The following is a 27327-nucleotide window of genomic DNA, read 5'->3' on the forward strand; positions in this document are numbered from 1 at the left end:
GACAGGAAGATTCCCCAGCCAAATTTTTTGTTTTTTAAATATATATGTATGGGATGCATCAATATCGTTCGATACAATATCAGACGTGAAGGACGGTGGCAGAGTGCAAACGGCAGACCTGGGCCGACAACGAACAAGCCAACCATTACGACAGCAAACAAAAAGCGGCCACTTCCTCGCACCAGACCCAGTAGCCACGGGTCCCCACACCACAAACAGACGGCAGCAGGAACAGGGGTTGCAATACCCCCGACAACCAGCACCACCTGATCAAATCAGAGCAACCGAAAAACCGCGACCGACAACCAAACAACAACCAGACCATGGAGACCAGCCAGCGCCTGTAAGCCCAAATGCCAACACGCAATCATGAGACATCAACATCACCAAGAAAGTCGACTCCCCAATCCAAAGCCGCACAAACACACCGCCCAAACAACCGAGCCACAGCACCCACACCAAGCAAAAGACTGCTGCTTCCGCACTAAGCCACCGACCCAAAATTTACAGACGGGCACCGACCCCGGCCAACGCAAAGCATAAACCCACACGACGCCACACAAACTTTTTGAGCACATTAAACAATACCGCAATAATAATGATAATTTAGGTCACAATAACCATGATAACAAACATTTCATATTGTTACATCCTAACATTTAATATTTTTCCTACTGTCTCTGTGACTTTTTCTTTTCTTTTCTGTTTTTTCTCCAGAGTGGACAAGTGCTGTCTTTCATCGTTTCACCTCCCCTTCCCCTTGTTTTGCTGCTTGTCCCTCGGTAAGTACGCTTACAAACTCCTGTTTGGTATGGCTGTAAAGAATTCAAAATAATAATTGCAGTCTTAACAATGCCAGCCTTAATGCTGCTTTCACACTTGTGGTTTAAAACAAAAGGTATATGAGCAGTTGAACCAAAATCTATGTAGGGTAGTGAAGGGGTGTCTTTATTTGATGTTGATATCAGGTATCAGTCCAACTGTTGCAAATAAAGTATTAGTTTGTATTGATTTGCATGTAAAATGTCATACAAGCGCTACTGTTCAAGCAGTCCTGCAGTGCGTTTATTTGTGCAAAGCTGGACGGCCAGTTAACATCTACATGTACTCAACAAAGCACACAAGATTGGTCTTTTTTTGTATATTCGTCAAATCTTTACAAAAGGTTTTTTTGATTGATTGAAAAATGTATTAGTAGATTGCCCAGTACAGTACATATTCCGTATATTGACAACTAAATGGTAACACCCAAATAAGTTTTCCTTTTTTTTTTATGTCGGGGTCCACGTTAATCAATTCATGGTAAACATGGTAGGCTAAAGGTTACTCGTAACTACACCACAACTAAGTACACAAAAGCACACACACCAGCATAGTAATAATTGCCCAAAATTGAACAATATTGCTGTGTAAATCATAGTTGCACATTACATACATATGCAAAGTCTCCAAGATAGAACTGTATTAGAAAGTATCCAATAACAAAAGTGTCCACCTCATCCAATTTACTGCATCATGAGCATATTTTAAATATTTATTGTAGCCACTAAGTGCAGCCAAAAATTACAATTAAAAGTCCACTTTATCTTAAAGAGAGTATAAGTTCCTTCCTGTTGGTTAATAACAAATAGGTTAGTGTTTACTGTTCTGTTTGCGACTCATTTCACTTAATCAAAACTTTTATAACATTCTACACTATAAAAAAATCAAAGTATGTATGATTTGTGCTGATATCGTATCAGATCAACTTCAGTATCGGCCAATAATCAGGGCTCCAATATATCGGAAGTGTATCGCAAGTGAAAAAGTTGTATTGGGACGGCATTACTGTCAAAGCGCTTTGGGCTCCTTAAAAAGGGGTAGAAAAGCGCTATACAAGTACAACCCATTTACCATTACCATTTACTCGTGACAGCCCGTTACAAGCTCAAATATTTCTCACCAAGATGGAATCAGCTGTGTTGAAGACATAGTTTGTTTTACAGTATACTCTGTTAAATTTGCCAGCCTAGTTTTCAGAAAGCTTCTAAAAGCTGTCATTTTAATATTGCTCCATGGCTTTAACCCACATAGCATTCGCTTTTGAGCTAAAGTGAACCAAAGCACACCAGACTTTGCTTCCAAGAGGACCAAGACATAGCTCTAAAGCCTTCTCGGCCCACTTATTTGGAGCGCACCGGAGTACCGATGGTCGCGTTTTCACTTGACCAAATGAACCGTATTAGCAGTGCAAATTAGAGTACTTTTCAACCAAATAAAACATAATGTAAACACATCCTTTTTTAGAACACATTACTGTGTTTATGTACAGTATTTTCACCGTGACACTTAATTTCTTAACTGCAGGTGGTTTTATTGAATAATGACGATTACAACCTGTGTATTTCAAAATATGTCAAGTGAAACTGGAGTTTAAACTAAATAAAAATTGACTACAAGGGCCAAGCTAATAATACTATGACGACTCCACGTTCGTAACGCATACGTAAACATAAACAAACATGAGGATGTTTACTGCCAGTAAACATGCCGTCTTTCTCCACTCTTCGTAAAATCATTTTTGGAACACATTTATAACACACACCAATGTGCTTACCTGCCTCTGTAGGTGCTTATGTTTGGATTAGTAACACAATTCAAATAAATAGACTTTTCAACGTGTGTGAACAATAACACGCTTCTCAACCTATCCAGTTGTCCTATGTCAGGAACTGGACATAAAAACAAGATCTGTTTACTATAACACAACTTAGTGTGTGTCTAATGATGTGTTAAGCAATGTGTGTCAAGGCCCAGGGGTGCGTTTGGTGGCCTTGTGAGCCCCCCCTTCCCATCAGTATAAATAAACACTGGGATCCGGATCACAGGCTGGAATGTTTTTGTGTGTATTTGTTGTTAGGTCTGGTGTGCGTGTGCGTGTGCGCGTGCGTGTCTGCATGATGTCGCTCGAAGCAGGGGAGCTGAAGACTGTGGCTGGCCTTGCAGGGTTGCTAAGGCGACCAGCTGTGTCAGCAGAGACGAGCAACATATGTGAAGTGTGTGTTTGTCTGGCGGATATTCCTCGGGTCGGCTTGATGAAGCACTTCTTATAAAAGTTAAAAACAACATTTTTGTTTTCCTATTTGTTATGCTAAACAATCTTCATCAACACTTAATTCATACTCAGTATCATAATTCATACTCAGTATTCATACTCATATCCACCTGGCGACTTGCAGGTTCAGATCAAAACTTACGAGTGACTAACATATTCTTAAAATCACCAGACAACTTCTGTTGTATAGAGGAGCTTGAATTGTTTTTTTTCTTGCAAGAAATGCCTAAAAACTGCACAGCGTTCCTGTAATATAGATAATCTTTGACTAGCTTCGTTGCCATAAATCCTAAAAGAGCAAAGAGCTCCCACTATAAAGAATATTCATATTTTTTTCCGTTATATCCTTAAAAACAGTGCTTTTAAGGGGTGTCAAAAAAAAATCTATTTTCAAATGAAGCACATTTCTAATCTATAAAGATTCTTAATCGATTAAAAAAATCAAAAATCGATACAAAAACTGTTTACATATATATATAATATTTTATTTTTTTTATTTTTTATATGTATATATATTTTTTTGTTTTTTGTTTTGTTTATCTGTCCTGTCCAGCCACTCAGGCAAACCATATTGTTGATGTAGACGCCGATAGCTACTGTACAAAGTTAATTGTGTGGGATACTTCCTTGTTACCTTATTTGTATTTGACTTTATTAAATGTTTGGATGGAATTTTATTTACAAAAAAAACTGTTTTATGTAATATAAGTTCATCACAGCTGTTTATTTATTTTATGGAGGAATGTAGTTAATTATAGAACTGGCACCCAATGTTATTAAAAAGTATTGATTTTGAATAGTGAATCGATTCTGAATCGAAATGTTACCCGCAAGAATCGAATCATGTGGTGCCCAATGATTCACAGCCCTTGTGCTTTTGTCATAAAGAGGATCTTTCTCTAGCACTTGTTTTGCAGTAGATCCTTAAAAAGAGCAGAGTGCTCCAGTCATACAGCGGATATTTGACTTGCATGTTTGCCCAAGATCCTTAAAAAAAGCATAGATTTCCCGTCATATTGAGGACCATTTTTGCAATACAGGAGGATCTGTGACTAGAATTTTTGCCATACAGCCTTAAAAAATACCAGAGGGATATTTGACCGCTGTTTTTGCAGTAGGTCCTTACTTTATCCTTAATTTACTAAAAGCGGTCATATTATGATTTTTTTTCCCTTGTATTTAAAAAAATTCTAGGTGGTCTACATGACATGTAATGGTGGTTCTTTGGCAAAATTTGGCATAGATTGTGTTTTACACGCTATCATCAAGCCACTTTCCGACTCTCTTTTGTGAATACGCTGTTTTTTGGGATGTCTTATTTACGTTATTTTCGAGACATATGGGAATACATAGTACATAAAAACTGTAACCAACAGGTAAGAAACGTTTGTTTTGCATAATGGGGCCCTTTTTAAACTGTCCCAATATGTTCTGTTGTATGGTTGTCAACACGTCTTTCCTCTTTGCTTTCACTGTTACCATACTGTGGTGGCGTCACATAACACGAAAAAGTCAATTTCTAAGTCAAATCAAATGTAATTTGTCCATCCAATGTTTCCCACATCCTGTGGTCAGTAGGAGGTCTTCCACGCTTTGATCCATGGGGAGTCAGTCCCTGATGGGTCCAGATCCTTCAACCATCTGGTTTCCAAGCCATGTCCTTTTAGATTTTTTCTTTTATCTTATGGATAAATTCTTATGACACTAAATCGTATTTGTTTGCCCTCAAAGGACACAGATCGAAAAAAAGATTGCCAGTTTAAACTATCCAAAAGCGATTCATATCTGATATTTTTGCATCTGTTTCGGGCCACATCAGGAAGGAGTCCAAATCCGTTTGGAATCTGATTTTTTCCAATGTGACTGCAGTCCAAACAGCAATGCGACCTGTTTGTGAATTTTACATTCAAATTGGTCGAACTACGTCATCTGCGTGCGGAGGATAAGACACTCTGCCAGTAAAAGTGGATACATCATCACAACATCCGGTTTTGGCAGCACTGTATCACCAATAGTCAATATTGCTCAAATAAAAAGCTACATGTAATATATGAAGCTATGCATGTATACTTTGATTCCTAGGAAATAGTAAAAGTTGAAGGAAATGACACTGAGGCGTATTTGCTCATTTTGTACATTGTTAGTTTTGTAAGTACATGTAAGTGGGTTAAAAACTAATGCTAACATACTCCTCATTAACAGCCATAAAAAAGATTAGAACTATGCCAAATATATAATAATAATAATAGTGGATTAAATTTATATAGCGCATTTCTTGACACTTCACAGAGAACTGAAAACCATTATTCATTTACTCCAAATTCACACCTGGAGGATGGTAAGCTAGATTTGTAACCACAGTTGCTCTTGACTTCCAATTTGCGCCTACAGCCCCTCCGACCGCCCACCAAAAGTGCATTCATATTCATACACCAGTGTGAGCGGTACTGGGAACAAAGTAGGTGAAGTGTCTTGCCCAAGACACAACAGCGTATTGCACTACAGTATATATTTCCTTTCATGTATTGTTACACGTTGATTTGTTTTCACATTAAAAATTCTCATTTTTAAGGTGCGGCGGTTTTTATTTTGCAAAGTAGTAGCAGTATTAGCTACTTCCTTGTTCATTTACGGAACCTGGTCAACTTTGTCTATGTTCATGTTATCGAACTTCGGCTACAAGTGACGTTGAGGCCACATTGGGGCCTATAAGTGTTTATACTGGAGTTTGATAAAGAAAAATATGAATTTGATAAAAAAAAAGATTTGGTCCACTTTGGCCTGCAGTGTAAACATATTACATGTAATTCTGAGTGATGATTGTGTTGAACTAGCAAGGTGCAGGTTGCTCAGATTTCCACCGGGCCTCTGGACAGACTGGCTAGAGTCCAGATGGAAGGTCATATCCGGGGGGATGCATGTAACCCTTGCACCTCTTCAACGCTCTCCTCTCTATATGGACATGTTCTATTTCCATAACTCCTCACCAGTAGCTTGCGAGAGTGCACATTAATGCATACTTATTTGGGCAAAGGGAGAAATCCCTTAGTTTTGTCCAGCTCATCTTCCCCTCCTCGTCCTTTCCTGTCGTCATCTCTCAAGCATCTGTTTATAGCTACTCTTCCTCGTTGGGGTATGCCATGGTACTTTGCTTGTTGTGTGTGTTGGATGGACAGTTGTCTCTGAAACATTCTGGCTTTGAGATACATTGTGATGTTGTCCTAAATGTGGCCCTAGAGTCATTTTTGCCTTGCACTGATTTGCATTTGTCACTTATATTACAAAACATACCCTGACCTACAATGGATTGGTTTTTAGCATCTTAAAGTACTAGTAGAGTAGAAAAACAAGTTGACTTTTTATGCTTATCATGCTTAACAGTATGAAAAAACACTGTTTAAACATCACGAAATGCCACAAAAGTTAGTCAGCCATTTTAAATATTCTGCTCCTATTACCTTCGGCTATTTTCGGAAATTGACATCATGGTAGTAACGCTTCTGCACACTGCAATTTTTCAGATTAGTCACACTGGAAATATGCAATAATTGGAAAGAGATGTGCTGTTTATCATTCACAATCCTTATGTAAGAGAAGAACACATACTGTATGCTCTTGTCTTTTTTTAAGCGTTATTGTAAATACTTGGCTAACAATTGAGAGACAAATTGAGGTTCCTCTGTTGCGCTCATTATACTCTCTCTAAAACATCCAGAAAGTACTAACAATACTCCATTTATATGTCATGACCTGAAAATTAACCAAATATGAGTGATATTGTTATTATAAGCGCTAATGCAGACTGACTCTTTTCGCCGCGCATTGATAGCAGTGAGCCAATGCTAGCTTATGCTGCTATTGTTGACACAGTAAGCCGACGACTGCTTCTGCTCATTCTCAAACTTGCTATAAGTAAATTCTATATTATAATTAATGCATCTCTCACCTGGTAGTAGACACATGTCAATATGGATCAACAGGCTGGTCCACTTTGATGTCCCAGAGATAGCAAAACAGACCCCAAAAGACGCTTCCTGCTGGAACTTTTTTTCCAACCCTTCGTGATTATTGTGATTGAATCATCATTCAAACAGAATAATGTGAGCATCCCGTTGGTCGGCATCCTAGTTCGAGTGAAAATATTACAATAAGTGTTTAACATTGGTTTGTTATGGTCAGTTTGTAAGTTTAGCACCTATTAATTCTGCAGATGCTATAGTGCCACAATGAAACTGCATCCATCACTCGGTATCTGACTTTTATTGCTAATCGTCTTTGTGTTCGGGCTCAAAATTTTAACATCCTAGATCATAATTTTTCAAAAAATTATCGTTGTTTGCTCTTACAAAGTCAGCTTGATTTGCATTGTTGTTGATGGGGAAGGGCTCAGTGGTTCCTAGTGCCAAGTCAAACGATCACGTGACTGGATTACTCATTATTTCTCAAAATAGCTCGTGAATCTCCAGGAGATTAATCCTATTTTGATCATATCTATTAATCTGCAAACTTTGGAAGTCTTTTGGTGTCATGTATCGGTTGAGGACATCTATGTGCTGCTGATCCGACTCCGCTTGGGATGGTTTCCTGTGGACGCTACCATCTTGGATCCGCATTGAACTGAACTCTCGCGGCTGTGTTGGATCCACTCTGGATTGAACTTTCCCAGTATCATGTTAGACCCGCTCGACATCCATTGCTTTCGGTCCCCTAGGGTGTGTAGGGAGGGGGTTGCCCACATATGTGGTCCTCTCCAAGGTTCTCATAGTCATCATTGTCACCGACGTCCCACTGGGTGTGAGTTCTCCTTGCCCACTGGGTGTGAGTTTTCCTTGCCCTAATGTGGGTTCTTCCGAGGATGTCGTAGCAGTTTGTGCAGCCCTTTGAGACACTTGTTATTTAGGGCTATATAAATAAACATTGATTGATTGATAAATCAGATATATATTATAATAACTTCAACATAGATGCAACTTGTTTTTTCCACTCTACTGGTAATTTAATGTGTGCAATCTTTATCCAGTACAGGCATGCATTTATTTGTACAAACACAGAGATGAAGGAAGTTTTATGTGCTCATTCCAAGTTGTGTGTAAAATATGAAAATAGCTTGATCTTATCTGTGGAGAATTATTTTCAAATTAAGTTGTGAAGCTTCGATAGTCGGTCTGAGTGTGTGTGTGTGTGTGTGTGTGTGTGTGTGTGTGTGTGTGTGTGTGTGTGTGTGTGTGTGTGTGTGTGTGTGTGTGTGTGTGTGTGTGTGTGTGTGTGTGTGTGTGTGTGTGTGTGTGTGTGTGTGTGTGTGTGTGTGTGTGTGTGCGCGCGTGCGTGTGTGTGTGCGGGTGCCATGTCAATTTTTTGGGTTTGTGACCATGTTTGGTCAAATGTAGTCCAGAGGATCCTGTGTAGCTGGGCAAACTGAACCTTTGATCCCCTAATCTGGTCTAACCATCATCACAAGCACACATAGTTCAGTGTCGGTGGACACATAGTGTGTGTGTGGTGTATTGTAATAATTTGGGGCTGATTATTTTGGTATTTTACAGGAGTAAAAAGGTCAATTACCTAACTTATTTGTATGAAGAATTCCTGGTGTCCCGCCACCAATTTTCGTCACGTCCCTTGTTGAACATCATTGCATTTGTGCTCAGATTAGACTTAAGCCGTTTCAATTCAGATGGTGGTTGTCCTCACATGCCTGCAGAAAAAGATTATTATTTGAATATTAGGCTGTGCATGTTCGCTATTCGTATTGTGCCAAACAGTATTGTTTGGAGAGGAGGACATATTTACATTTCCTCATAAGGTTACCATTATTTCAAGTAGGGCATTTATTAGCTGTGTTATGAAACCCTACAAGACTACGATACTGCTATGAGACGCAATATGACAATGTCTAATAAGTGCATTTGAAAGCACAACAAAGCTCTAAGCCAGCGCTCTCCAACAAGTAGCTTGTGATTTGCTTCATGAATCAAGAACAATTAAATGTTGCTTGCCATGGAACTAAAACCAGAGGAGTTTGTTTCTCCTTTTATAAACCATAGGAGTTGGGAATTTGTGTTAGATGTAAATATAAACGGAATACAATGATTTGCAAATCCTTTTCAACCCATATTCAATTGAATGGACTACAAAGACAAGACATTGGATGTTCAAACTCATAAAATTTATTTATTTTTTGCAAATAATAATTAACTTAGAATTTCATGGCTGCAACATGTGCCACAGTAGTTGGGAAAGGACATGTTCACCACTGTGTTACATCACCTTTTCTTTTAACAACACTTAATAAATGTTTGGGAACTGAGGAAACTAATTGTTTAAACTTTAAAAGTGGAATTCTTTCCCATTCTTGTTTTATGTAGAGCTTCAGTCGTTCAACAGTCTAGGGTCTCCGCTGTCGTGTTTTACGCTTCATATTGCGCCACAAGTTCCTGCAGTCCTGGGTTCAAATCCAGGCTCGGGATCTTTCTGTGTGGGGTTTGCATGTTCTCCCCGTGGGTTCCCTCCGGGTATTCCGGCTTCCTCCCACTTCCAAAGACATGCAACTGGGGATAGGTTGATTGGCAACACTAAATTGGCCCTAGTGTGTGAATGTGAGTGTGAATGTTGTCTGTCTATCTGTGTTGGCCCAGCGATGAGGTGGCGACTTGTCCAGGGTGTACCCTGCCTTCCGCCTGATTGTAGCTGAGATGGGCGCCAGCGCCCCCCGCGACCCCGAAAGGGAATAAGCGGTAAAAAATGGATGGATGGTTGGATATTGCGCCACATATTTTCGATGGGAGACAGTTCTGGACTGCAGGCGGGCCAGGAAAGTACTCGCACTCTTTTTTTTTTTTTTTTTTTTACAAAGCCACGCTGTTGTAACACGTGCTGAATGTGGCTTGGCATTGTCTTGCTGAAATAAGCACGGGCGTCCATGAAAAAGACTGCGCTTAGATGGCAGCATACTGTATGTTGTTCCAAAACCTGTATGTACCTTTCAGCATTAATGGTGCCTTCACAAATGTATAAGTTACCCATGCCTTGGGCACTAATGCACCCCCTTACCATCACAGATGCTGGCTTTTGAACTTTGCGTCGATAACAGTCTGGATGGTCGCTTCCCCTTTGGTCCGGATGACAAGATGTCAAATATTTCCAAAAACAATTTGAAATGTGGACTCGTCAGACCACAGAACACTTTTCCACTTTGCATCAGTCCATCGTAGATGATCTCGGGCCCAGAGAAGCCTGCGGCGTTTCTGAATGTTGTTGATAAATGGCTTTCGCTTTGCATAGTAGAGCTTTGACTTGCACTTACAGATATAGCGACAAACTGTATTTAGTGACAGTGGTTTTCTGAAGTGTTCCTGAGCCCATGTGGTGATATCCTTTTGAGATTGATGTCGGTTTTTGATACAGTGCCGTCTGAGGAATCAAAAGTCACGGTCATTCAATGTTGGTTTCCGGCCATGCCGCTTACGTGGAGTGATTTCTCCAGATTCTCTGAACCTTTTGATTTTTTGGGAAGCTGTTTTTATACCCAATCATGGCACCCACCTGTTACCAATTAGCCTGCACACCTGTGGGATGTTCCAAATAAGTGTTTGATGAACATTCCATAACTTTATCAGTATTTATTGCCACCTTTCCCAACTTCTTTTCCACGTGTTGCTGGCATCAAATTCTAAAGTTAAGGATTATTTGCAAAAAAAAAAATGTTTATTAGTTTGAAAATCAAATATGTTGTCTTATTAGCATATTCAACTGAAGATGGGTTGAAAATTATTTACAAATCATTGTATTCCGTTTATATTTACATCTAACACAATTTCCCAACTCATATGGAAACGGGGTTTGTCTGTTGTCAAAGTAGCTCCAACAGTGATGAAAATGAGAGACCCTTAAACTAATCTTTTTGACGAAATTACGTAATCTTGGGTTTGCTTTGGCTGCACGGCCGCATAACCATGCTGATGTTTCTTTTAAGGTGTTTTGTCTAAGAGATGCATAGTGTTCAAATGACCAAAATTTCACAAACAAGTTTTCTTGATGTATTTTTTGCTCTTGAAAATTAATCTGGCAGTCTATTCCTATAATATCAATTTGTTTTTGAGTAATAGGTAAATCACAAACTTTATTTGGAACAACCTTTTCCATTGCCAGATTTGATTTGCCACCCCCTCTTGGTGTGACGTCATCTACAGAACTGCAGCCCATTTTCCTGCACTGACTGTGTTAATAATGTCATGTAAAACTATTATTTCGATCTCTTAATTGCATGTTTTTGTTGCCCTGGTCCATGATTACTTCAAAACTGATGTAGTTAACATGAACAAAAAACAAATGTAGAAGAATCGTAATTTCCGGACTTCCCTGCTCTTCCATCTCCTCTTCAATAGACACATTGGTCTATGTTTCTTCATGCTCTTTCAGCATTTCCTCAAGCATATTGAGGAAAGCATCACTAAAAGACAATACAAAATATAATGCTATCAGCTTACTTTTTTCTCTCGTTTTTGAGCCCCAGGGTCTGCTCTTCTTGCTCTGTTTCTCAGCAGGTTCTGAAGCTCAAGTTCCTGATTTTCAGGATTGCATTTGGCTTGAGTCATTTACATTTTTTCCATCTGAAACTCTTACCAAAACCTTTCTTCTTCGATGTCCGAATCGATACAACGATCGCTTCAAATTAGATGTCTCTCGCTTGGTCTGTCCAATTTTGTCATAGTCAATTTTACTGGAGAGATCCACAATTTCTTCGTATTTCCATCATTTAGAAATGTATGTAGGCTGACCCCTTCTTGAGTTGCATTGCTACAACCTGCAACAATGCATCTGGCAGATATGTTTGATTTTTCATTCAAATTCTGAGTAAAAATATCGTGATTCAGGATGAAAATGTGACCAAAATACTTTTTTTTGGTGCAACGGTGCTACATGAACTAATAACTATCAAAACTAAGATAACCAAGCTAAAAATAGAATTGAGACTAAAACAAGATTAATAAAGCAAGAATATGAGTGGAGTTTGCATGTTCTCTCCTTGACTGCGTGGGTTCCTTCTGAGTAATCCGGTTTCCTCCCACCTCCAAAGACATGAACCTGGGGATAGGTTGATTGGCAACACTAAATTGGCCCTTTGTGTGTTTGAATGTGAGTGTGAATGTTGTCTGTGTGTCTGTGTTGGCCCTGTGTTGAGGTGGCGCCTTTCGCCAGAATGTAGCTAAGATAGGCTCAAACACCCCCGCCGACCCCGACAGGGACAAGCAGTAGAAAATGGATGGATGGATGGAAGATAACACATCTGTGGCCTCATGTATCAAACTTGCGTACGCACTAAACCTGCACTATGCCCTTTTTCATTGCAAAGATGAGATGTAGCAAAACTTAAGTTGACGTAGAAATGGCACGGCAACTTCATAGCTGTTGTCCTGACATTTCTACAGGCTGTGGATACTTTAACGCAGGGGTCGCCAAACCGTCGATTGTCATATACCAGTCGATCTTAGGGACCCTAACGGTCGATCGCGAAAATATTAGGGAAAAAAATAAATATATATGTATATGACACTACTTGACAATCCCACCGGTGCAGTGACCAACAGACCTGCAATCACGCAAGTATTTTAACCCCTGAACATGCCCGCACGCCTCACTTGTCTCTCTTCAGCTTCTCATCCCGCAGCTCTCAGTACTGCGGCCAACTCTCTGAGCAGAGCCACCTACTAGAGCTGCTCGTCTCGCAAAGGTGTATTTCATGTAGTGCTCAAAAATCATTGTGCTGCAACAATGCATTAAGGCTGACTGTTGCAACCAATCAGAAATTTTGATTGAAGCTGATTACTTTCTCAGAGGAGCATATGTTTCGCTACAGTCTGGCTGCGCCGCCAGAATACCCCACTTTAAAGGAAGCTGTGGGAATGGACTCAATGATGGCCATGCAGAACTGCACCAACATCTTTGTTGGCAGCTTAAGTTTCTTCAGCTACCAAAGGAAGAACATCCTTTGCTGGGCCTATTTGAGTAGGGAGAACATGTTTAGTGCATTTATACTATATTATATTTTTACTGATTGCCTCAACCTAACGTATTTTGACACTTACAAAGATTTAAAGAAGATAAGATTGGAAGAACATCAGATCTTTACATCTGGAAGAGTCCACAAATAAAGAACTAATCCGAAAAGACAATATTGGACTTATTTGTGCATCGCTAAGTACCATATTTGATTCATCATCATCATCATTTATTTTTATTCCTTTCATGAAAATGCATATATACAAGCCATGTACAATTGACACTTTCATTGTTTTGTTTTTTTCTTATACATTTCTATGATCAGAAAGGAGCAGATGGAAGAATACTATTCTTATATTTATCTGCCCCCTTTTAACACAAATTATTTTAGATTACTTTATAACTGTTGCCTCCACCAACACCCCAATTCCAAAATACTTTTTACATTTCCTTTAAGCATTTTCACAATGACACGTCCAATCTAAATCAAAATTCAGTTTGATATAATTCCAGTTTTCTCTTTTTATAACTTTTTTTAATTCAAAGATATTCTTACAGCTTTTTAAGTCTTTGTTTAGAGAATTCCTTGCTTTCACACCCGCAACAGACAAGCACATTTGTTTCAAATTTGTTCGCACTCTTGGATGTTTAAAGTCATACGGCCTTCTGTGGTTCTCATCTTCAGATGTGAACACAAATAACTTTTGTATGTTCTTCGGAAGGACTTTATTTCTCGCTTTGAACATCACTAATAGAGTATTCAATTCTACAATGTCTTTTAGTTTTAGTAATCCTGACCTAATGAAGAGTGGATTTGTGTGGTCTCTATATCCTACATTTAAAATTATACGAATTGTTCTTTTCTGTGAAAGAAATAAGAAATAAAGGCATTTTGTTGCTGTGATATGTATTTCCCCATATTTCTGCACAATAATTGAAATAAGGTAGAATAATTGAGCAATATAACATTCTCATTGTGTTATACGGAAAACTATATTTAACCTTGTTCAAAATAAATAAGCTTTTAGATACCTTATTTTTCACATGCATTATATGAGTTTTCCATGTCAACTTTTCATCTAAGATGACTCCAAGAAATCTGATTCCAGACACCTTTTCAGTTTTCTCATTGTTTATGGATTGATTGATTGATTGATTGATTGATATATTTTTATTTCAAATATGCAAAAAAACAAGAGCAAGCATGATCCAATACAGTGCTATAGCCTTAACGGCTATTGGATAAACTAATTTCTATCTTTCTTTTATTACTGAATATAATAAAGTTAGTCTTTTCCAAATTTAAAGATAATTTATTTATATCAAACCACAATTTTAGTTTAACTATTTACTCTTCAATATTATCGGCTAAGATTTTCAAGTCATCTCATAAACAGTATAAGTTTGTATCGTCTGCGAATAATATGCACTGTAAAATTTTCGAAACCTCACAAATATCATTTATGTATAAAGTAAAAAGTTTGGGTCCTAAATTCGAACCTTGTGGATTTCCACATTCAATATTCATACATTCTGACCTATGATCATCGATCTCAACATATTGCTGTCGTTGATGTAAATAACTGGTTAACCAATCCAGTGCAACTCCTCTGACTCCATAAGTATATAATTTAGAAATGAGAATTTGATGATCTACAGCAGGGGTGGGCATTACGTCGATCGCGAGCTACCGGTCGATCGCGGAGGGTGTGTCAGTCGATCGCAAGCCAGGCATTAAAAAAGTAGACATAAAAATGAGCAATCATCAATCTTCACCAAGACTTCACTTTCATCAGTTGTTTGACATTCTCGGCCCCCGAGGATCTTGTGAGATGACGCTGGCTGCTGCAAGCTCATTATTAAGAAAAAAATCACTGACAGGACGGACGGAGAGAAACACTTTTTAATTCAACAGACTCTTGGGCCGTACCTGCTGTCAAAACTCTAAATATCGACTGCACAGTTCCTGTCTTCACCATAAAAGACCTGCTTCATCCTGCCTGTGCTAACAAGCTACGGAGTTTGATGCCAATGTATTTCTCCCCCGCCCTCAGCGTCCGGTCCCTCTCCTCTCTCGCCCACACACTCACTGATGTCACTCACCTGCTGTAACACATTAAAGGGCCACACACACATGGGCCACACACACATATGCCTCTCACATAACAAAGTGTTTAAAAACGAGTCTGCAAGTTGAACAAATGAGATGCCAAATCCAACCACTTTCATGTGGTATTGGACAGAAAGGAGGACTTTTTTTTTTCTCCTCCATTTGAAAATGCGGATGTTATCAGCACCACTGTCTGATTCCAATCAATGCAAGTCATCAGAATCAAATACACCAACTTATATTCTTGTCTTCATGAAAGAAAGGACTCTATATGTGTTAAACATGCTTGTATTATCATTAAACACCATTAACTTGTTAACAAAAATGTAACTTTCATAAATAAATATAAATTATAAATATGAATGAGGTAGATCTCCTCTACTTGGTCAATTGAAAAGTATCTCCTCTGCAGAAAAATTGTGAGCACCCCTGATCTACAGTGTCAAATGCCTTCTTTAAATCAATGAACACTCCTATTGTGTATTTATTTTGATAAACTGCAGTTGTAATATCTTCAATAATGTTCATGATGGGAGTTTGCATGTTCTCCCCGTGAATGCGTGGGTTCCCTCCGGGTACTCCGGCTTCCTCCCACTTCCAAAGACATGCACCTGGGGATAGGTTGATTGGCAACACTAAATTGGCCCTAGTGTGTGAATGTGAGTGTGAATGTTGTCTGTCTATCTGTGTTGGCCCTGCGATGAGGTGGCGACTTGTCCAGGGTGTACCCTGCCTTCCGCCCGATTGTAGCTGAGATAGGCGCCAGCGCCCCCCGCGACCCCAAAAGGGAATAAGCGGTAGAAAATGGATGGATGGATGGATGTTCATGATGGCCAAGCTCGTGGACCTATTTGATCCAAATCCACACTGATTTTCATTTAATAATTTATGTTTTTCAATGAAACAGTCTAATTTATTAACAAACAGTTTTTCAAGCACATTTTGAAAATTGAGATAAGAGAGATACTGACAGAACGAGTGCCTTGCTGCTGTGATTGTGACGCTAATGATTAAAAGGATGTTGGTTTGCAGTGGATTTCCTGCTACAAAATATTAGTCTCATCTACATTTCATGTGTGCAATTGTTTTTATAGTGTGAAGTTCATATTTTTTCTCTTTATTTAGCCATAGATGTCCCTGTTGTTCAGCAATGTTAGCTAGCAATATCAAAATTCGGTATATACTGTTGAGCCTATGAGAGATTTACCATGTATTTAACTAGTTTATTAATACTTTTAAGGATATTTTCTTGATGCTAACAAATATCATCAAAGACGCTATAATTTGGTCATAAATGTTGAATAAAGTACTTGACTTTTCTGCACAACAACAACTAAATTTTAGTTTCTGTTATGAAAATAACCAACAGAAATACGGTGTATTGGACCAACAATTGCAATATTTATTCGTAGGACTTCATATAACTTTACTTTATTTGCGCAACCAGGTTTTTGTAGTTATGGCATAACAACCACAAAAGATGCAATCACTTGTCCTTTCTTTACGTTTACGTTCTGCTCTCAAACACTACTAATATAATAGAGAATAAACTTGATTGGATCACAGGAAGTTTATCAAACAAATCCAATGTACAAATAAATATTTTACAAAGTGATCACTGCAGACTCGAGCATGGTCCGAATATATTCCACAAGATGATGAAAGTGATATATTTAAGAGCCATTTCTTTTACACACTTTCATTTTCTTCCCTGATTTTATTTCTTTTTTTGACAACTTATTTTTGGACTGTAAAAGCTCATTCTTAACTCTCTATTTTAACGATTGGAAAACGCAAGAACAGAACAGCAATACGGCATTTTCTAGTCAAACCTTACACACACTCTAACTTGTTTTAATGCTACGCTCAAGCTGGTTGACCACTGTGTGAATTAAGCCGCAAAAAAGAAAAACAGACATGACATCATATCAACGTTTTATGTACGGGACGGCATGGCGCAGTGGGAGAGTGGCTGTGCGCAACCCGAGGGTCCCTGCTTCAATCCTCACCTAGTTCCATCCTCGTCACGTCCGTTGTGTCCTGAGCAAGACACTTCACCCTTGCTCCTGATGGGTGCTGGTTAGCGCCTTGCATGTCACCTCCCTCCATCAGTGTGTGAATGTGTGTCTGAATGGGTAAATGTGGAAGTAGTGTCAAAGCGCTTTGAGTACCTGAAGGTAGAAAAGCGCTATACAAGTACAACCCATTTATTTATTTTAATTTACATGCTGTGAATGTATAGTATGTGTAATATAGTAACAAACACCTTCATAATTTGTATTTTGCTCATTACAAGCATACAATGGCGTAATCATTTCACAGTTGCATCTCAATGTTTGCTATTTACTTCAACAACTAGTACTACTACACATTGCAGTCTTCACACACCCCCTGCCCCTGTTATTGCACTAAGCCCCCCCAGAGGGACCCGCCCCACTATTTGAAAAGGACTGCCCAATTGTAGCTGAGATAGGCGCCAGCGCCCCCCACGACCCCAAAAGGGAATAAGCGGTAGAAAATGGATGGATACCAGAAGATAGATAGACAAGATAGGAAGAAAAGATACTTTTGACAACTGCGATTTTATTTTTAACAAATGAGGCGTCTGTTCGGGCCAAGGTAAGGCATATTCCTGTTTAGGTGGACAGCGTCAAGGCCGCTATTTGAGGATATCTATCATCCACACAGATAGACAGATATACTGTTTATAGTATATAATGTGTGTTTTGGTGTGTTCTTAATTGAGGTCCACATTTTTTATATATTTATGTTGAAAATTGAAACACCTCATTCTCTTGATTACGTTCAGCAAATTGCGAAGTAACTCCAGAGACTGATCTTACTCAACCCCTCGCCCCACTCCATTCAGCAGCGTTCTTTAAAGGCCTACTAAAATTAGATTTTCTTATTTAAACAGGGATAGCAGGTCCAGTCTATGTGTCATACTTGATCATTTCGCGATATTGCCATATTTTTGCTGAAAGGATTTAGTAGAGAACATCGACGATAAAGTTCGCAACTTTTGGTCGTTAATAAAAAAGCCTTGCCTGTACAGGAAGTAGCAGACAATGTGCGCGTGACGTCACGGGTTGTAGGGCTCCTCACATCCTCACATTGTTTATAATCATAGCCACCAGCAGCAAGAGCGATTCAGACAGAGAAAGCGACGATTTCCCCATTAATTTGAGCGAGGATGAAAGATTTGTGGAAGAGGAAAGTTAGAGTGAAGCACTAGAAAGAAAGAAAAAGGCGACGGCAGTGGGAGCGATTCAGATATTAGACACATTTACTAGGATAATTCTGGAAAATCCCTTATCTGCTTATTGTTTTACTAGTGTTTAAGTGAGATTATATAGTCATACCTGAAAGTCGGAGGGGTGTGGTGACCGCCAGTGTCTCTGATGGAAGCCATGGGGGAGCCAAGAAAGTCGCAGCTGCCTCTTTGACAGCTGCCGCAGGAAGAACGACCCAAGCTCCGCTCATGTTTACGGTAAGAGCCAACTTATTACCACAATTTTCACACCGAAACCTGCCGGTGGACATGTGGTAAAGAAACATGTTCGCTTGACCGCTCTGTTCCATATTAAAGCTTCACAACAAACAAAGAAACACCGGCTGTGTTTTGGTTGCTAAAGGCAGCTGTAATCCACCGCTTTCCACCAACAGCATTCTTCTTTATAGTCTCCATTATTAATTGAACAAATTGCAAAAGATTCAGCAACACAGATGTCCAAAATACTGTGTAGTTATGCGATTAAAGCAGACGACTTTTAGCTGTGAGTGGTGCTGGAATAAAATGTCCGCTCCTACCAATAACGTCACAAGGACGCGTAATCATTCCGCGACGTTTTCAACAGACACTTTGCGGGAAATTTAAAATTGCAATTTAGTAAACTAAACCGGGCGTATGGGCATGTGTGGCAATGTTAGGATTTCATCATTGATATATAAACTATCAGACTGCGTGGTCGGTAGTAGTGGGTTTCAGTAGGCCTTTAAAAGAGCATTGCTTTCAGCTTACTTTCACTACTCGCTCTCGAACGCACGCACGCACACACAAGCATTCCAGTCTAACATCCTCTATTCAGTAAAAGCTTTAGGCCATCATTTATTAGGGGGATGCTCCATTCATTCAGCCTTGTGTTAATTTCTTTGTAGAACTCAATTTGGCAGCATGTGCATAGTAATGACTAAATATAGAGCTCTGTGTGCGTGATTGTGTATAGATGAGTGTTTCACCAACTAATTGACATTTTGCAGTAATTATTAATCCTGGATATTGATCCTACAGCTTTATATGAATATGAGTATTCCACCAAATGATAAATATTTTATATTTCAGCCCATACGTGTGTAACTTCAAGTTTGATATGCATGCAAAAAGCTTTGCAGGCCACTTATTTAACATCAACATCAATGATGCAATCAGAGACCAGGGTATGATGATGGTAAACTAGATTAAGACAAGGGATAGGGCAGGCCTGGGGTCACTTGATCCTCAAGACAACATTCTTCTCTTTACGAGTCAAAGAATAGGGATTAGATTTTTTTTACAGTGATCGTACAAAGCTTTGGGCTTTTCACTTTACAACTGTAATATTTACCTAAAAAAAGCACTACAGTGTACAAATATTGAATAGGGTGAAAACGGGTAGAAATTATAGTAAATACAGTGTCTCCCACAGAATGCCAATATACTTGTGGCGGCGGGGACGTGGCAGGGGCTTTGTCAATATGATGTCATCATATAATTTGCATATTCAGCGATAATGGAAATACTTTCTTCAAAAAGGCTAAAACAAATCTTAAACATATATTAAAAAACAAATCTGTGTCAGTATATTAATTATATATTATTTTATAAGGTTGCTCTCATTTTTTCAATTCTACAATATACAACACAGGCTGCACTTTGTACACCCTTGGGTTTTTTGACATATATTAATCTGCCCTCTCTGAATGTTGGAATTTAGTTTGCCAAAAATGTAAACAGTCTCTTAAATTAGATAAGCAACATGCTTAACGATAGTCACCACAATTAAGTCACTGTAAATATTACAACACAAAGAAAATAACATATAAAAATACATATGAAATGCACAAACATGATAATTCAACAATACAGTTTGGTATAAACTGACAAGGCAATACAATTACACATTATGAAGGTTTGCTATAATGCGATTATGACAATTTGTTTTAACAATTCAATATTTGTGGTCCAGGGACCATCTCATTTTTTTCAGAACAATACGATCCGAAACGATTCAGTGAGTTGAAATCGATTGAGTAACTTTAACAAAAAAAAAATCAAGCAGTGTGACTGAAAAAAATACTGGATACTGCAGAAGATGTTTCCTATATTTCTGTTATTTCTTGTAAGGAAATTGTGTATACATGAATTATGGATACAAACAAGCCATTAAACCACAATTAATGGCTAATGCATTGACCTCGTATTTGAATAAAGTGCAACCAACAATTTAGGTTGAATTAACCAGAGTACAACATTTCTGCTCACTCTTTCAATATTCAAGCAATTTTAAAAACAGTTACAGTAACCAACATTTTCAGAGTAGATTTTCCTGCTAAATAGAATTCTCCGACTTGGCCATACAGTATCTGGTCTCCGCCGTGACATTGCCGATGTGCGGAAGCATGTATGCTCCTCCTCCCTATTGATGGTGTTGGTCCCTCTCTTCCTTATTGCCTCTTCAAACCATCTTTACAAAACCCAAAACCAATGAAGTTGGCACCTTGTGGAAATCGTAAATATAAAACTGAATACAATGATTGGCAAATCCTTTTCAACTTATATTCAATTGAACAAACTGCAAAGACAAGATATTTAATATTCTAATTGAGAAACTTAATTTTATTTTGCAAATGATCATTAACTTTAATGGAAGCTGCACATTGCAAACAAGTTGGCACAGGGGCATTTTTGTTATGCCATGTAACTGTGTTACATGGCCTTTCCTTTTAACAACACTCAGTAAACATTTGGTAACTGAGGAGACCGATTTTTGAAGCTTTTCCCATTCTTGCTTGATGTATAGCTTAAGTTGTTCACATTTTAAATGGGAGACGTGTCTGGTCTAAAGGCAGGGCAGTCTAGTACCCGCCCTCTTTTACTACCAAACCTTGCTGTTATAACACTTGGCTTTGCTTTGTCTTGCTGAAATAAGCAGGGGCATCCATGATAACGTTGCTTGGATGGCAACATATGTTGCTACAAATCCTGTATGTACCTTTCAGCATTAATGGTGCCTTCACAGATGTGTAAGTTACCTATGCTTTCGGCACTAAGGCGCCCCATACCATCATAGATGCTGGCTTTTCAACTTTGCGCCCACAACAATCCAAATGATTATTTTCCTCTTTGTTCCGGACAACACCACGTCCATAGTTTCCAAATATAATTTGAAATGTGGACTCGTCAGACCACAGACCACTTTTCCTTGGGCACTAATACACCCCCATACCATCACATATGCTGTCTTTTGAACTTTGCGCCTTTCACAATCCGATGGTTCTTTTCTTCTTTGGTCCGGAAGACATGACGTCCACAGTTTCTAAAAACAATTTAAAATGTGGACTCGTCAGACCACGGAACACTTTAACACTTTGCATCAGTCCATCTTAAATGAGCTCGGGCCCAGCGAAGCCGGTGGCATTTCTGGGTGTTGTTGATAAATGGTTTTGGCTTTGCATATTAGAGTTTTAACTTGTACTTACAGATGTAGCGGCCAACTGTAGTTACTGACAGTAGTTCTCTGAAAGGTTCTTGAGACTTTGTGGTAATATCCTTTACACACTGATGTTGCGTTTTGATGCAGTACCGCCTGAGGGATCGAAGGTTACGGGCATTCAATGTTGGTTTTCAGCCCTGCTGCTTAAGTGCAGTGTTTTCTCCAAATTCTCTGAAACTTGTGATGATATTTCAGACCGTAGATGGTGAAATCCCTAAATTCCTTGCAATAATACTTTTGATAATAATAATAATAATAATAATAATAATGAATTACATTTATATAGTGCTTTTCCAGACACTCAAAGTACTTCACAGAGAAGTTAGAACCCATCATTCATTCACACCTGGTGGTGGTAAGGTATTTTCATAGCCACAGCTGCCCTGGGGTAAACTGACGGAAGTGTGGCTGCCAGTTTGTGCCTACGGCCCCTCCGACAACTACCTATCATTCAACATTCATTCACCAGTGTTAGCGGCACCGGGGGCAAGGGTGAAGTGTCCTGCCCAAGGACTCAACAGCAGCGATTTGGATGTCAAGAGGTGGGGAGCAAAACTGCAACCCTCAGGTTTTTGCCACGGCCGCTCTACCCACTATGCCATACCGCCCCACAGCTGGTTGAGAAATGTTGTTCTTAAACAGTTCACGCATTTGTTTACAAAGTGGTGATCCTTGCCCCATCCTTGTTTGTGAATGACTGAGCATTTCATGAAAGCTGCTTTTATTCCCAACCATGGCACGCAACTATTCCCAATTAGCCTGTTAACCTGTGGAATTTTTAAAAGAAGTGTTTGATGAGCATTCCTCAACTTTCTCGGTCTTTTTTGCCACTTGTGCCAGCTTTTTTTAAAGATGTTGCAGGCATCAAAATCCAAATGAGCTAATATTTGCAAAAAACAACAACGTTTTCTAGTTTGAATGTTAAGTATGTTATCTTTGCAGTTTGTTGAATTGAATATAGGTTGAAAATGATTTGCAAATCATTGTATTCTGTTATTTACCAGTTACACAACTTGCTAACTTTACTGGTTTTGTGTTTTGCATTTGTTTTTCATGAAATAACTTTTACCTGGCTGTTAGTTGTCGCTTTATGTCGTGTTCCAGTAGTTTGTGCGTTGCGTAACTTCCTCCGCTGTCACTTCCACTTTGTTGTTTTGTGTCTTTTATAGCATAAATTTAAGTTGTGGCTTTAAAATATTGTGTTGTGTGGTTTGTATTTTGTTTTGGCCTTTAAAATCATGTTGTTGTAAGTTTTTGTGTTGTAATTAATTATATTGTTTTGTGGCGTTTGCGTTTAAGACCTTTCTCCACCACTGTAGCTATCCGCCATTTTTGTTCTGATGACATCACGGACAGGAAAATAGACTTACGTTTAACGTCCTTATTTATTTATTTTTAGAAGTGCATAGCTTCATATAAAGCCTGCCATTCTTAATACCAATGTTTTCCTTTTTTTAATATCGATTAGAACAGTCATTCCCTTTTAAAACAATCTTCAACGAATAGCTATCTTCCAGAAGGTCGATATACTTGAAATTCAGGAATCTAAATCAATGTATCGATCAATCGTTACACACCTCATACAAACGTTAATTAAATCATATTTTAACGGGACAACATTAAATTAATACTGACCACGAACTTGTACTCCACAACGAGTCTCCTGCAGCATACACAATGTGTTGACTACGGAATTCTGTTGCTCAAACTTCGAACTCTTCATTTTAAAACAAATAATGTTGGCAATGTTTTCTGTAAGATGATTGCAGTAGATGAAAGCACATGTGAAGTTTAAAGTGTTATTTACTGTAATTCAAAAGTATTATTTATTTTTATTTTTTGTTGCCCCCCAACTTTTATATTGTAATTTTAAATGCCTACTGAAACCCACTACTACCCACCATGTAGTCTGATAGTTTATATATCAATGATGAAATATTAACATTGCAACACATGCCAATACAGCTTTTTTAGTTTACTAAATTACAATTTTAAATTTCCCGGGAGTTTCGTCTTGAAAAGGTTGCGTAATGATGACGTGTACGCAAGACGTCACGCGTTTTTAGGAAGTATGAGCGCTACGCACACACACACACAGCTAAATGTCGTCTGCTTTAACGGCATAATTATACAGTATTCTGGAGATCTGTGTTGCTGAATCTTTTGCAATTTGTTTAATTAATATTGGAGAAGTCACAGTAGAAAGATGGAGTTGGGAAGCTTTAGCCTTTAGCCACACAAACACGCGGTGATTCCTTGTTTAAAATTCCCCGAGGTGAAAATTTACTATGGATCAGAGCGCTGTCAAGCGAACATGGATCCAGACCAAATGTCAACCAGCAGGTTTCGGTGAGAAAATTGTCGTTAAAAAGTCGCTTCTTACCGGAGAAAAGCTGAGCTTTGGCCGTCCATAGCTGCCGTCGACTTCCCTGAGACACTGGCGTCAAGACACCCGTGGACACACCCCTCTGACTATCAGGTAATATTAAACTCAATAAAATACTAGCAACACAATAGAAAGATAAGGGATTTCCCAGAATTATCCTAGTAAATGTGTTTAGAAACATCGGAATCCGTCCCAATGCAATCGCGTTTGGGTTTTTTTAACTCTTTTTTTTTTTTTTTCTAGTCCGTCGCTATCAATATCCTCAAACACAAATCTTTCATCCTCGCTCAAATTAATGGGGAAATTGTCGTTTTCTTGGTCCGAATAGCACTTATTGTTGGAGGCTCCCATTAAAATCGATGTGAATATGTGAGGAGCCCCCACACTTGCGACGTCATCGTCTGCGACTTCCGGTAGAGGCAGGGCTTTTCTCTTAACACCAACAGTTGCAAACTTTATCGTGGATGTTCTCTACTAAATCCTTTCAGCAAAAATATGGCAATATCGCGAAATGATCATGTATTACACATAGAATGGATCTGCTATCCCCGTTTGAATAAGAAAATCTCATTTCATTCGGCTTTTAATGTCTAGTATGTGGCTAATTTAACTGCAGCAACGCTACTGCTTTGCGGTAGTATTTTACTTCCTAATACATGCATGCGTTTGAGAGCCTGCAAGACCATGAAAGTCAACATCGTAGCAGAGACAGAAAGAAGAATGGAAGCTAAACTAACAAAACCTGAAGAGGAATTGATCCCAAAAAGGGAAAAGACTAACTTCTTTGTTAGGCTTAAAGTCAGACACCAACCGAAACATGGTAATCTGCAAAAAGATGCCATCAACACATCTTTTCTTTTCTATCACTTCAAGACACAGCATGAAGAACAGTACAGAGAAAGTGTTAAAATGCTACTAACGTTATCTCAAAACCACGATACATACAAAATCCAGGGTATGTAAATATAAATAAAAAAATAACATTTGCATTCATTGTATGTAAACTGTGTATAATTAATTTGAAGAAAAAAATACTTTATTGTGATACAGATATAATAGTACCTGTATTGGGGGACATATTTTTTGTCCTGGTCACACAGCACTACTCAGAAATCTCGCAAAATGTAGATAATATTTGGGGGAAATAAGTATCTGTAAATTTATCCCCTTGCATAGGTACGGTGTGAACAGTCCATCATTAATATGTTAAGGTTTTTTTTACCTATTATATTAAGAGTATAATATTAAAGGGGAACTGCACATTTTTTGGAATGTTGCCTATCGTTCACAATCAGAGAGACGTAAACACCTGCCAAAGATGATAAAAAACACTTAAAAGATGCGACAATTGGGAGTTACTGTTGTAGCTTTTTCAAAGCCCTCTAAAACAACTTCAAAACCCTCCATTAATGTTTTGTATACAAACTGAAAGTATATATATAATGTAGTAACAGACACGTTCATAACAATATGTAATATTTTCAATATTTACTGTATTTTGGTAATTTTAATCTTAACCGATACTGATTTTTTCCGCTCATTGATTTTTGTTTCCATAGCAGCACACGTCTGACTTCTGACAACATATTCTGACAAGTGTGTTTTCTAATAATGGCTGACTTGATAACCGACAACGACAAGATCGAGTGAGCCATTATAATATTGATCATGATACACGCAGCACATCATGTGTGTTAGGACAACTACAATACATACGCTGTCTGGCCAGCTGTGTACAAACACAAGATGAATTATGGGCTAATAATTTACAAACATTGTAAAATGATTGTTCATATTTTTCAGTCACTACAAATTGGTGTGGTATGGCGTTGTTGTGCATTACAAATTCAAACACATTTCATGTTGTTGTAGAAGCTAGCTTATCTCTTGCTGTAGCTGGCTTTTACGGCTAATACCATAGCATTGTAGTGTTTCTACGCTAGAAAAAGAGTTCCTCAGTGGGGCTGTATAGCTCGGTTGGTAGAGCGGCCGTGCCAGCAACTTGAGGCTTGCAGGTTCGATCCCCGCTTCCTCCATCCTAGTCACTGCCGTTGTGTCTTTGGGCAAGACACTTTACCCACCTGCTCCCAGTGCCACCCACACTGGTTTGGATGTAAAAATTAGCTTTGAGTCACTAGAGAAAAAGCGCTCTATAAATATAATTCACTTTACTTCACTTCACTTCGTTCTCACAATAACTATGTCACTACAGTTTAGTTATTATACGGGTTATAGAGCTTAAATTAAGTATTGTTGACGGTTTCTGAATGCATTTTAAAGGGCTTTAGAGGTAGAATTGATTGCTCCCATTAGCTGCATAGCCAGCCACCTATAACGAGCCAATTTTTTTGTTAGAAATCGAAAAAAAAAAAAAAAACTTTAGTCTTCTTGACTCTCATAATGATTAAGTATAGGCAAAATTCCCCAAAAAAGACTGCAGTTCCCCTCTTCTTTTTCTTTTGTTTTTTGTTTCTAGCTTCTATGCAGGTTTTCACTTACAGGTTTTCACTATACGGTTCTTTACATTCAAGGTTATTTATAAAATGATTTATGCATCTGTGACAAAACATTTGTTTCAATATCAACAGTGTTTAACTTCTTTTTAATCTTGTATGCCATTTGAGAATGATAACATGTTACTTAAAATATTGTCTGTACAGTTTTTTTTTTTAAGGTTTTACAATGGCTAAAGTTAGACCCTGTAACAGATTTTTAATTCCATCATTTCCTAAAATAGTTTGAACACATCGGTTTAAGAGTTTAAGAGTTGCTGCTCTTCTGTAAGCTGCAGGCGACCACAGACAGTCCCTCCTTAAGCAAAGAGGCCCAAGTGGGCTTAGAAAAACACACTTCAGCACACATTGACTGGAAGCCTAGACAAATAGGCACAGTGGAACGCCTAAAAACAAAAAATAATAGTTTGAGATGTGTATATAAATGGGTTGTACTTGTATAGCGCTTTTCTACCTTCAAGGTACTCAAAGCG

General features: G+C 38.5%; 1 protein-coding gene across 4 annotated transcripts in view; it reads left to right on the top strand.

Moving 5' to 3' along the window:
- The window catches only part of LOC133553154 (1-phosphatidylinositol 4,5-bisphosphate phosphodiesterase beta-4-like), a 162082-nt gene that overhangs the window by 39353 nt on the left and 95402 nt on the right, over positions 1 to 27327 (top strand). For all 4 annotated transcript variants that reach the window (XM_061901031.1, XM_061901034.1, XM_061901030.1 and 1 more), the window contains one exon: positions 718 to 782. The gene's annotated coding sequence lies outside the window, so the exon portion shown is untranslated. The remainder of the gene's footprint in view (positions 1 to 717; positions 783 to 27327) is intronic.

This window comes from Nerophis ophidion, linkage group LG05 (genome assembly GCF_033978795.1).
Source record: "Nerophis ophidion isolate RoL-2023_Sa linkage group LG05, RoL_Noph_v1.0, whole genome shotgun sequence".
Taxonomy (NCBI): domain Eukaryota; kingdom Metazoa; phylum Chordata; class Actinopteri; order Syngnathiformes; family Syngnathidae; genus Nerophis; species Nerophis ophidion.